Source organism: Protopterus annectens, chromosome 3.part1 (assembly GCF_019279795.1).
Source record: "Protopterus annectens isolate FY-2018-M chromosome 3.part1, PAN1.0, whole genome shotgun sequence".
Lineage (NCBI taxonomy): Eukaryota > Metazoa > Chordata > Ceratodontiformes > Protopteridae > Protopterus > Protopterus annectens.
Window position 1 is genome coordinate 520,443,731 of NC_056732.1, and position 13,695 is coordinate 520,457,425.

Genomic DNA, 13,695 nt, shown 5'->3' on the forward strand with positions numbered 1-13,695 from the left:
CACACACAACTACTACAACTACTACAAACAATTACTACTAAATGATAGGAGTTTGTGGGTACTGGCCTTGAAAATTATATACTTGCTGAAAAACTGGTTTTCTTACCCATATACACTAATTTCTTTGTCAAGTTTGCTGTCCTGTAAACCCCCCACCACCACCGTGTGCAAGTGATAATGACTGTGCCATGCCCTTTGTTCATTTCTTTGCGACTGAGTTGCCTATGTCTAATGCCCAAAATGAATAGTTAATGCTTGCATAGTGCGATACTTGCTTTCATCATGTTTTCAAAAATTGTTTCATGAATATTTATTTTTTCCTGTTTACTTGTAAAGTATTTATTATATACTTGTTGACTGCCATTGTATTTGTTGCATTATTCTTAGTAATTCAATTTTACTAGTTATGAATTCTTGCCTCCTCTTAAACTTGTGCAAATGATGGCTAACATTGACCTAGTCACTGTTGAGTTATCTGTATTGATTAACTCTCATGTACAGTGCATAGTATTGGGCACAATCGTAGATGTATATTGCATAATTTACTCATGACTTACTGCTGATATTACAGTAGAATTGAGGCATGTTTCATCCTCTTGACAAAAAATTATTTGCATATGAAAGTAATCATTAAGGAGTTTTTTTTTACATGTTCAGTACTTCCCTTGGGTAATACTGTAGCTACAAGATGTTGGTGTTGACTCTGTCTGATGCTGACAGAATGCAACCATTACATGGTTAAGTAAAGGTTGAGGACTTTGGAAGGCATCGGTTTTAATATTTGTATGTGCTTAGGATCTTTGTTTTCAGTTAGGTAGTAATTGCAGGTGCTATCCTTTGCCTGTTAGCCAGATCCATGCCATATTGTGCACATCTGCATCTGCCAGCACCACCTGCAACTGTTGGTTCTTCTTCAGACTCCATCTGTATCTGCTGGAGCAGCTAGCTTTGCCTATGGTACTGAGAACTGTGATCCAGGGCCTTGTTGTCCTTGTTGGAGCTGTTTCCTGAGAATTAAATTATGCAACATAGCACAAACTGTGAGCAATTTGGCACAGGTGGCTGGGTTGTACTACAGGGCACCTTCTGATGTGTCTAGACAGCAGAACCTTTATTTGAGCAAGTTAAATACATGCTCTATTATATTTCTAGTTTGAGCATGGGAATCATTTGTATCCTTGCTCAATGAGGTGTGTGGGTTTCTCATGGGTGTCATGAGCCAAGGTTCCAGTGCATAACCTGTATCCCCCACTAGATGCCCTTGTGAAAAGTCACCCTTAGCAAACCTTGTATACAGGTCACAAGTGTGCCATATGTGTGAGTCATGGAATTACCTGCAAACACACAACCTAACAGTTTCATAGTTTCATAGTATAGTACTAGGCTATCTGCCCTGGGGCATTTGTAAGCCTAGCCATAGTGATGTGGCTTTTGCCACCCCATGAAATGGTACAAAAATGTACAGAATAAATATAGAATACTGTGCCTCTGTCTAGTAGTGACACAATGAAGGTCCCTTATATAATAGAATTAGTTTACTGTGCCCCTGTCTAGCAGTGACACAGATGTGATCCCTGGGGTAAACTTACGATCTCCCATCCACTCATCAAGATTTCTCTTGAAGAGAGTCAGTGAGGGGCTCTGCCTAATACGAACTGGGATCTTGTTCCAAAGCATGGGAAGCCTCTGGGTTATGAATCTATCCCTCCAGCATGTCCTATTCATATTTGTGCCGAGGTTTAAGTCTTTAGCTCTCGTGGTCCTGATGGATTTGGATTTTTTGAGGTGAAGCATATCCATCAGATTCTGATTGGACATGGCCTTGTACGTCAGGCAGAGATCACCTCTGAGCAGGCGGTATGCTACTGAAATTAATGGAGCAATATCCTTTTCTGTTGATGTACCTCCTTCCCTGTTCACTGTGTGGGGCTTTTCTTTGTGTGCATTCAACCTATAGTCTCCAAAACCTCAGGGAAGAGTGCTATGGCACAAAACTTGTTGCTGTCTTTTCTCTGGTTCAGGGAAACCAAATATGATCATTTTGTATATTGCAGCATTGCATTTAGAAAATTATGTAAATTTATGGAAGCTAAGGCCTGTGACACCCCTAATATATCCCCCCATGAGCCCCTGAAAGCAACACATACCTTTGTGTACACTGGGATGGGTTTTACACAATTTCCCTGGGGTCTTGGGTGAGGGCAGTAGTTTACTTATCCACCTTGTATCACTGTATAATTTCTGTATCATGCAGTCCATGATACGTTAAATGGAGTCTCAACACTTTTCTCTTTGGCCAAGGTCTGGCAGCAGCACCTTGTATTAAAGTCTGTTGCATGTACAGATTAATGATGGCAGCAACCCCTAACATTTTTTTCTAAGTGTCTTCATGGTTATATTCCAAAAAATTTTGGATTTCTAGGCAAAAGGGAACACTGAATGTACACAATCACTTTATACCTTCTTTAATTTCTCCATATCCCTTGGGTTTCTAATACAGTGACTGAAATGGACCCCATTTCTAAGTCAAAGTATGATTAAAGTTCATGAAATTAGTATTGTTTCACTCTTTGGTGTCAGCCAAAAGTGCTGTTCACAGCACCCGCAATGTGCCCAGTAATGACTCGTCCTGCAGTTCTTAGAGTTACATGTATTGGTAGCATATCTTAACAAGATTTTAGATTCACTTTTATAAGACCCATTGCTCCTCCTACTATTAGAGCTATTTGCGTATCTTTCTTCCACATTGCTCTCATTTCTGCTTGCAGATCCTGATATTTTATAACTTTGTCTCTCTGTACGCAGGACACTGTAGTCACTGGGTGTGGTGATTTCAATGATCAATGCTATTTTTGTCTTGTCCTGGACCACTATATCCAGTTTTCTAGCATCTGTCTTTTGAATTGTTGGTAATGGATGAATCCCATGTGATGTAGACTTCATCATTTTCTATGATGCTTTGTGGCTCATGTTTCCAATGCTTTTTAGCCACTTCAAAACCATAATGTTTGCACAATCCCCAGTGCAACAGTCTCGCCACATTATTATGCCTTTCAGTGTACAGTCCTTCTACCATTAGTATGTCACAACCAGCAACGAGGTGTGTGACTGTTTCCAGTTTGATTTTACAAAACCTACATTTGTCTGTTTCTCTCACATGTTCAGTGGACTTTGTAAACCAGCGTGCAAGTAGCCCACTGTCATGAGCAGCCAATATTAACCTTTCATCTCTTGATTTTAATTCACCTCCCATTAACCATTTCTGCATTCATTCCTGATCAACATGAGGTTCTTCCAGAAGTTTTCTATACTTACATCTGGAGCATTTCTCCCCGGGCCTCTGCTGAAAACAGGCTCTGTGGAACCTAGTCGGACTTTCCCGGTCAACAAATGTTAAATAAAATAAATAAATAATAAATATCTATACATTTTCCACATTTCTTGCCTTTTCATCTGATCCTTCACCTTATATTCTTTCTTCTGTTTTTCTTGGCACATTCAGTTGCTGCCTGATTTTTATCTACTTCTGGTTTGATTTCCATTCAATGCTAAAAGTCTAAATCTCAAAATGCACTCACTCGAGGCACTCCTTAAAATGGAGAACATGGATATCTGTACAGTGACTGAGACCTGGTTCAAGGCTCCAGAGATCACCCCTGCCCTACAAGGCTATAACTCATACCACACTTTTCAGCCATGTAACCTGGACCGAAACACCAAAGGCGGAGGTGTGTCCATATTCATTAAGGATATCCACACCTCCAGGCTAGTTGCTCAGCATAATGCATCCAAGGTTATCCAAGTGCAACTAACTCTGGACAAAACTGCAATCCAAATTGTAGCTTGCTACAGATCCCCCACCATCCCCCAGGATTCCCACTCCTCTTTTCTTGATGTACTGGAAAATATTAGGGTTCAACCAAACACCCTACTAATGGGCGACTTCAACTACCCCACCATTAACTGGGAAAGCTACTCCTGTACCAACTCCTTAGCTCAACGCTTTCTGGAATTCATAAACTCCAATGCCCTGGATCAACTTATCCACACCCCCACTAGGGGCAACAATATCCTAGAACTACTCATTACCAACATGAGTGACCAGTGTTCCATGCCTGAAGTCATCTCCTTGTTGGTCCAATCCGACCATAAGCTAATCACCCTTGATATCCACATCCCGCCCCCCATTAAGAAAACTACGGTAAAAAATTTCTCCAAAGAAAACTCCATGCTTCTTAAGACAGAAGTGGTGAACTTCATGACACCCATGCAGATGGACAATACAGTTACAACTGCTGAATCCTACACAAATGCACTCTATAAGCACTTAGACGAGTGCATGGATCGTGCTAGCCAATCTGGTGCCATAAACAAACTGTACAATAGAAGGAAGAAACTGTTGCAAAAGAGTAAAATCCCATGAGTAGAGGAGCTCCCTGGTCAGCCTCAGTAAGAAGATGAGATCCCTTATAAGATCCTCCAAAGCTAGCTACGAAAACAAAATCGCCACTAATTCTAAGGACAACCACAAAGCATTCTATAGCTATGTCAAGAATCTAGATGGCAACACCCAGAGTTGCTCTGAGTTGCAGCACAATGACACAAAAATTACTGAACCAACTGATACTGCCAACATCCTGGCAGATAGGTTCAGTGCTAACTTTACCCCCCCACCCCCTAAAGGGCCCATATCTGTACAGGAAGAATGCAGAGTCCCTGTAATCACAACTACGCAGGTAAAAGCTGCACTCTCTAGAGCCAAAAACACAGCATCCATGGGACCGGACAACATCCCATGTTGCATTTTACAAGAACTTCAGAACGAACTGGCTCCCCACCTAAGCACCATGTTCAGTAATAGCCTCACAACAGGCTTTGTGCTCACTGAATGGAACTATCTCTCTATTAGCCTGATGAGTCTGGTCTACAAGGCCATGGAACGTATCATCATGGAACTTATAAACAAAACTCTGGATCCCACCCAGTTCGGGTTTGTGAAAGGCAGATCATGCCTCCTGAACCTGATTGACTTCTTTGAGGCAGTCACTAAAGCCGTAGATGAAGGTAAGGTGGTTCACACAGCCTATCTTGACCTTGCCAATGCTTTCGACACCATCCCCCATTCTGGAATTATAGCTAAACTCACTAAACTAGGTATATATCCCTACGTCACAAGATGGGTTGCCAACTGGCTCACTGACAGAACCCACACTGTAAAAGTTGCAGACTCCAAATCTGACCTCAAACCAGTGACAAGTGGAATACCACAGGGTTCAGTCCTGGGACCTCTCCTGTTTGGTATCTACTTCTCTGAAGTACAGGCTAACACAGAAGGCTCTGGCTAATGAAGTTTGCAGATGACTGCAAATTAGGAGCCATAGTCAAGCCCCCAAATGATGTGGACATCCTACAGAAAGGCCTCGGTGAGATAGATGCCTGGTGTCAGAACCATGGCCTCAAGCTCACTGCCAAAAAGTGCAGTGTCATCATCTTTGGTAAAAACTCTGTACCCATGAACTACCACATAGGCAGCAATCTACTTAACAACGAATGTGTGATGAGACCTTGGGATCCAGCTGGACAGTAGTCTCTCCTTTGATGGTCACATCGCCACAGTAGTCAGGAAGTCCTTCTATGTGGCAAACCTCATCATAAACGGGTTGTCATCCAGGAAGAAAGAGGTCATTGTTCCCCCCTACTCGACACTCCTTAGACCCATTATAGAGTACAACGCCCCTTTTGGAATATACCTCACAAGACATCTGCAGCAGCTGGAAAGGCCACAGAAGTACCTCACAAAGAGGATTACTGGCCTCAAACAAATGCCCTACACTGACTGTCTCAAACAACTCCAGCTTTACTCCGTAGCATATCACCTACTCCGAGGTGATCTCTGCCTAACATACAAAGCTATGTCAAACCTAGAGCTGTTGGACATGTTACACCTAAAGAAATCCCAATCCCTCTGAGCTACATGCTCTAGGGACCTAAACCTTGTCACCACAATAAACAGGACATGCTGGAGGGATAGCTTCCTGTCCCAGAGACTTCCCATACTCTGGAACAGTCTACCCATTTATGTCAAGCAAAGTTCTTCATTAGCACTCTTAAAGAAAAATCTTGATGAGTGGATGGGAAATAGGAAATACACCCGGGGATCACTTCTGTGTCTCTGCTCGACAGTGGCACAGGAAAATAACTTTCTTGGGTGGCGTAAGCCAGGGAAGCTTGTTGGCTAGGCTTACAAAGGCCCTTGAGCTGATAGCCTAGTACCTACCTATGAACCTATTCCTGCTTGACACTATGCTTCTGCTAGGTTAAGCAGAGAAGTCATCTTAGATTTATTCTCCTCATGTATCAAAACTTTCACTATGTTTGTGTCTCGTGAGGTCAGCAGATATGTGTGGAGTCCCACGATTGCAGATATGTACATGTAATCAATTTCAAGGAGGCCCATCCCTTCTTCGGAACAGGGAATATATAATCTTGGTATGCACTGATTTTTATATATCATTTGGTGAGCATTTACCCTTGTTTTGAGACCATACAAGAAATGTACAACTGTTTAATGAATATCAAATAACCTGTCACGCACATGCTAGCAGCACTAAGAGGAAATGTTCATGAATCTGGCCCATTGCTTTTTTTATTTCATGTGCCAAGATCATTTCTCAGAACATGTACTTGTGTGTATGGTCGACAAATTTTTTTCAATCTTTTTTTGGTTGCTGTTTTTTATGTTTTGCATTCTGTATCAAGTGAGGCAGATCTGTGTTTGTGTGTGTATGTGTATGTATATGTATGTGTATGTATGTGTGTGTATATATATATATATATATATATATATATATATGTATATATATATATATATGTATATATATATATATATGTATATATATATATATATATATATATATATATATATATATATATATATGAGTGTGTGTATGTATATATATATATACACATATGTATGTATGGATCTACTCACTTTGATAGAGTACTCCATACGTAAGAGTAGTCCATACGTTGGCCTCCGTAACGTCGACACATTAAAGCGTATGTGTCAAGATAGAACCTCAGTACTTGCAAAAAATAATTTTTTGGAGGTGGGTAAGCCCTCCTGCACCCACCACACCCCTTGCTAATTATATATGCTAACTCTGAGATCACATAATCCCTGGAGAAGGTGAATATTCCCCTACCTGCATATTGTTGCTCTCACACCTGGCAACCATTTGCATTTATCGCCCAAATGTGATCGATTTAAACACATGTTGATTTACAAGCAGTTAAATCAAAAGCAAGGCATAGCTATGTATATATTCATATATGTGTGTGTGTGTATGTGTGTATATATATATATATATATATCTGTGTGTGTGTGTGTGTGTGTGTGTGTGCGCGCGCATGAGAGCACATATGTAATATATATATATATATATATATATATATATATATATACACACACACACACACACATAGGTGTTTATTAAGATATTGGCCACAAGGACCTTTTTAGGCCCAGCCATGCATCCCAAATCTGTGACAAGTTCTGATACCCTTGATAAGCGTTAAGTGTCGGCCTGGGAGATGAACCATTTACAGGTTACCTGTGTCCATTAGAGACATAGGTGGCAAACTAGGGATGAATTTCCAGTTTTCTGTCCAGTTGTCCCAAGTTGCACTTGAATTAGGTTAGGGAGGAGCTCTGCTTCACATGGATGTGGAGCCTTTTCCATAGACACGTTAGTCTCTAGGATACATACCTATCTCTAAGTCCCTGACTACTGGGTCAACTGTAAGGGGTGTGTTGTCAGTATGATAGTTACCAGGGATGGACGACTTCCCAAAGGATACTATTCTGCATTTCTTGGCATTTAGTTTTAGTCCATGGCTCTGACACATACTTTTCTTTTAAGCATTAGCTGTGAAGGCCTTTCTCCTGTGTAAAGTAGCTTGGTATGCCATGAGTACTTTGTGAGGATCTGTTTGTCTTAATATCTTTCTCCCTGTTTGTACTGCTCTAATCTTCGCCTTTTGATTGCAGCTAGTGAGGACATGATGTAGTATAGGTGAAACTGTACTCAGTGACAAACTGTTGAAACTCATTGGAAATAAACTATGTACCACTGTCTGTAGCTTGCTCCACTCTGATCCCAAGCAGCATTTAAACCAGTCTGATCACAATTTTTCATGGAGGATATGGGGAGGGTGTCTACTTAATGGGGGACATTGTTAGTCTTACACCAGTCCTGAACGATGTAGCTGAGCTTCTTGATGGTCTTCTTGCGTGTGAGCTTAGTGCCTCTGAACTTCTTGTATATTGCTTTAGTATTTAACATTTTTAGTCTCATTAACAGTCTCTGGCACCTTGGTGGCATTTTGTCCAAGTCATACATGAATTAATTAATGGAACCTCATGGTTTGTGGTGATTCTAAAGCTAGAAGTCCTCAGGCCTCAGTAGGTATCTAGAAAATTTCTCACATTCCCACACATTTGCCAGGTACTCCTTTTCAGTTTGTGAATATCTCTTTTCAGCATCTGTTAGCATTCAGGAGCAATAGGCAACAGAATGTAACACTTCTTCTATTTCAATTAATGCTGTGCACAAGCCATAGTTACTTGCATCTGTGCTCACTGTCATAAATTTAGTGACTTCATAGTCATCTAGCTCTGGAGCCCCAGAGTACTATGATGTCAATAGTGAGTGATGTCATAGTCCTCTAGCACTGGAGCCAGAGTACTATGATGTCAGTAGTGAGTGATATCATAGTCCTCTAGCACTGGAGCCAGAGTACTGTGATGTCAATAGTGAGTGATATCATAGTCCTCTAGCACTGGAGCTGTTGATAACATTTGTTTTACTTTCCTGAATGCTTTGACTTGAACATGTCCCAAGAGCAATGCCATATTTTTCTTTAACAAGTCTGTGAAAGGATAAAGCATTGTGAAAAGGTCTGGTACAAACTTGCCAAAATAATTGATAATGTCCAGGGCTTGTCTTACCTCAGTCACAAAAAACAGATTTTGCAACTTGGCTATTGCTCGGACTTTGTTTGCATCCTGATTATTAATATTAGCATTAATGTGATGCCCAAAGAACCAAACCTCTATTTTACCAGAGCAGCATTTGTCCTGGCTTAGCTGTGGACTAGAACTTTTGAGTGTGTGCAGCACTACCTCTAACCCCGAACCCACTAGGATGTCACCCATAGCACCAACAACACTATCCAGATCTTTGAGTAAATCCATCATCTTACTCAGAAAGATTTTAGATGCTGAGGTTATATCACATGGCAGGCTTATAAAACAGCGCCATCCCATAGTTGTAAAGAAGGTTGCCATGTTTTGACTTTTTGTTTTAATGCACTTATCAGAATTTACTGAAAGCATCGAGTAGAAAACACCTTTCATTAACCAGCTTGGGTGCTACGTTTATAATGTAGGCAGTATGAACTTTACTTGTGCAACTACATCATTAAACCTTTTTAAATCAGTACATATTCATATATGTTCATTTTAGTTACTGAGACCAGGGGAGCACACCATTTAGTTGGTTCAATTACACTTCTAGCAACGTCAAGGCTTTCCATTTGTTCAAATTGTGTCTCTGCTTAGGGCAGCATAGGAAATAGCAACCTCCTGGGTAGGATCAAGGCATATGGAACAACATTTGGTGTTAGCTTAATTTTTACTGATTCACAATTAAGCAGGCAGACTTTTCCAACCATGTTTGCACTGGCTTCATCAGTTCTGGCAAGCGAGGCCGGAATGCATGACACAGCGTTTGCTGACTGTATTATCTAGACCCTCCACCACATAAAATTAAAACTCAGAGTAGTATTCCCTTCACATAGAAATGGCTAGCAATTTTTCATTGCACTTGAGTTTGCCTGCAGGACTATGAATTGTAATATTGTCCTCATGCAACTGCGGATGCTTTGAGACACTTCTGTATGTAGCACATGATATCACAGGGATGCCAGCTCCTATATCGTTATGAAGCTCACAGCTGTTCCATGAGTACAAATTTTAACTTATCACTCTGCCTCTATATCAGACACAGTATTGACTGAACTCAAGAAGAATGCTTTCTGCCCATTACTTTTAGTTTCATTCACATTTTTAGAAGCAACCTCTTTAATCAGCTATTTTCTTACATCTCTGACACTTCGTACACGCACACTGCTTTGGCTTATTATTTTAAAGATCACATTTTCTGCATTTGCCAGATTAACTCTCACTCTGCTTCCTGAACATTCATTTAATTTAACCAGAATTATGCCTTTTATGAAGCTTGCCATTAACTGTGTTTTATAACACACTTGCAATCTGTCATGTTTAAAATTAACATTTAGCCTTTTTACTAATTCTGCCTCTCAGGTGATCTATATTGCTTTCTCTAAAGTTAGACTTACTGCAGGTTGTAGATTTTTGAGACTCTTATACATTAGCCATTCCAGTTGCAGTTCTGTGCCTTATTTTTTTTTTCATCTTTTGTTTTTTTTATACACAAAATGCTATTGACTTAGCTGATCACTGACTCAGATATACCATTGGCTTCTGCAAATGAAAAGGAATTGTATATAACCTCTGCCTCTCAGTCCATTGCATAGAGAAGTGTGTTTGTCTGGATTTCATTTGTTTCTTTGTCTGATTTGATAACTACACAAAATACCGTGAACCCTTGTCTCCTGAAAGACCAGCAAAAGAATTTCAAGAAGTCAAATTGAGCTGGTGGGTTAAACTTCATCATGGCAAAAGAAATTCATTCTTTTTCTGAGCTAAACGGTGTAAGTTTTTGTAAAACAAAGACTTCCAAGGTAAAGCAACAGTTTTCAGTAAAAGTATTCATCTCTGAAATTTTACAGTTGCTCAGGGTGGTATGGCATGATTTTGCAACTGTTAAAGTATATTTTTGGTTTTCAGTCACTGAGAAAATCACAGTCCTGACAGCATGTTAGAAGCTGGTCATGATGGTTGCTCAATATCTTTTGTTGGTTAGATCAGAAATGTCAGGATTCACCATTAGTTTCATCAAATTGATAACTTTCTAGTAGTAAAAACATGGCAGCTCAGCATAAACGGTATTTAACCCTTAAGCATCTCACACCCTACTGATTATCGATTAGAAATTGCAGTATGAATTAGATTACTTCTCAAAGTGGCTACATTACACATTAAACTTAAAAGAGCAATGACAGTTTATATGTAAACAATATATCAGAGCCATGGCATAATGGTTAAGGTGTTTACCTTGCAGACAGAAGGTCCAGGGTTTGATTCTCACATGGGGTAATTGGCTAGGCTTAAAATTGCCCTTTAGGGCAGTTAGCCTAGTATGACCCTATAAACCTATATAAATGTTATCTGGTGCCTTGGGCATTTCTCTGATAAAAATCAGTCCTCTCCACAATGAAACTGTTGGAGACCACTTACAAATGTATCAAGTGGCTTGTTTGCTGCAGTTGTAATACCACACATCACACATGAAGTGCTTCACCTGTGACTGATGCTGTTATAACATTTCTGCCAATTGTGTCCCATAACACCCTGTGCTGGAACAGCCACACCTTTCACCCTACCCTAGCTACACCTCTGCAATATATACACAAGCATTTTAGCAGCTTTATACCACGTTTAATCTCAGGAGCAAAATCCAAGAAGGCAGAGTAGGTTAATCTACTGAAAGTGTTGAGCTGCAAATTCAAGATACATACTTTAATGCTATTGTTTTTCTGTCTATTTACTAAGTGACTTTGAACTAGACACATAACCTCCTTGTGTTCAAAAATCTCTTTTGAAAAAAAAAATCTGTGATGATCCACTGTGAGCACTCAATTAATAAATTCTAAATATCTGTTAAGAGCCGCAGACCACTGTTGATGCAGTGTTTTAGAGTATAATGTACACTGCTAAAAGTTTGGTGTATGTCTCTCATAGTAAGTAATAACGAAGTGTTATCCTTTCCCTCAATGACGTGTTAAAAGGTCGTGGAAGAGGGAGGTGCACAACACTAGATTTGATATTTAAGTCTTAGCTTATCAGCTAAGTTAGAATAAAACATGAATGTTTTGGGCTCAGAATTCTGCATGAACTAGTTTGAGGAGTGGTAAGAATAATCTCTTTCCTAAACTTGATCTTCCAGGCAGCATGAAATGGTATCCTTAACTACGTACCCTGGCACTTTAATACCATTCACATTAAAGCTCCAGCGACCAAAATTCTGAGCTTTTAATATATCAAGTTTCTTTGTAATCCTGCCCAGTCTCAGAAATGATCAGCATTCCAGCCTCTTGATTTCTGATTTATGTAACTAAAAGCAGCCGTTGCAAGAATTTAGATGTTGAAGCACCTTTTGTGCAGCGGGTTATTGTCTTGCTGTAAATGAAAGTGCTTGCAAACTGTGGCCATTGTCTCACATTCCAGTAACTTCAGTCCTTGCAATCTGTTTATAACTAGAAACCAAGTTAACAGGTGCCTTTGTGTAGTCCTTTTTGTGCTTTTCTTTTGGCTGTATAGCCACAGGAGATAAACTGAACAGATTTCAAAACATGGCGAGAAGTACGTAATTATGCAGTATTGGAAAAGTGTTTTCATGTAAATAACGCATTACCTTCAGCATTTCTTTGCTGATCACAGGACCTGTGAAATTGTAAAACAAACAAAAAACTGACAGCCAGGAACCATGCAGAAGAGAAACTTTATTCAAATAAAGCACAAGTATTTTCACGCTCACTCACACTTCATCAAGTATAATACCTTTTCTGATTTTTTTTTATTTGAAAGCTTCACAAGCTTGAAAGGGCTTCTGTAACTTTGCTTCAAATGGAGTAACTTCAGAATTTGTCAATTAAAATAAAGAGTGTATTGTTCAGAGATTGGTTGGGTAATGTAAACATTGTCACTAGCAAAAGGACTTTCATGTTGATAACTTTTGAAAAATCAGAATCATGGTGTTTTAACTACTGATCGAACTTAACAGAATAGTGGTACATACAGTTCTGTTAGCAACCATACATAAGAAGAAAATGAAGAATATTTTGCTTTTATATAGACAGTGAGTATTTTAGCTGACAACAAAGAATAACATCAAAAAGGGAATAAAACAGGCAGAGAATATGGAGCTGTCATATAAATATGCATTTAAAGATCAATGCTATGGAAAGAAAAGAGTAAAAAGGAATTGAGATGATGTGTGGTATAGAGGGAGTTGACTAGCTCCTTTCGTGTTATTCATGTCTTAACATTTCCAGCACAGAGGTGCAGCAGAGAGGGTTGCTTGTGCCATAGGTCCACCTTTGGTAAGATCCTCCCTGTAATTTGAGATGGATAGAGTCCCTCATACTACATTTTCTTAGTGGACAGGGCTCACAACACAGTGGATTACATTGCATAAATATGGTACAGTTGCAAAAGTAGAACATTCATTTTATGTAGTATCATATAATGACTTCTTCAGTTTACTAGTAGTACTTTGTCACCAAAGTGTTTGTCTGAAGTTATAAAAGATATTCTGGAGTACATTTCAGTACTAGCTAAAAATGGGAGGCTTTCATTTGAACATGGCAGAACAGGGGGTTGGAAAATTATTAATTTGAGAAATCTGTATTGCAGAAACACAGCTATGCACAACTCGGGTAAACCAAGTGCAACAAGCAGCCAAAAAATGTATAAACACTGTCCACAAA

At 39.6% G+C, this 13,695-nt stretch overlaps 1 protein-coding gene across 2 annotated transcripts in view; it reads left to right on the forward strand.

The window, feature by feature from the left end:
- The window catches only part of LOC122798199, a 648,727-nt gene that overhangs the window by 484,804 nt on the left and 150,228 nt on the right, over positions 1-13,695 (forward strand). The window lies entirely within an intron of this gene.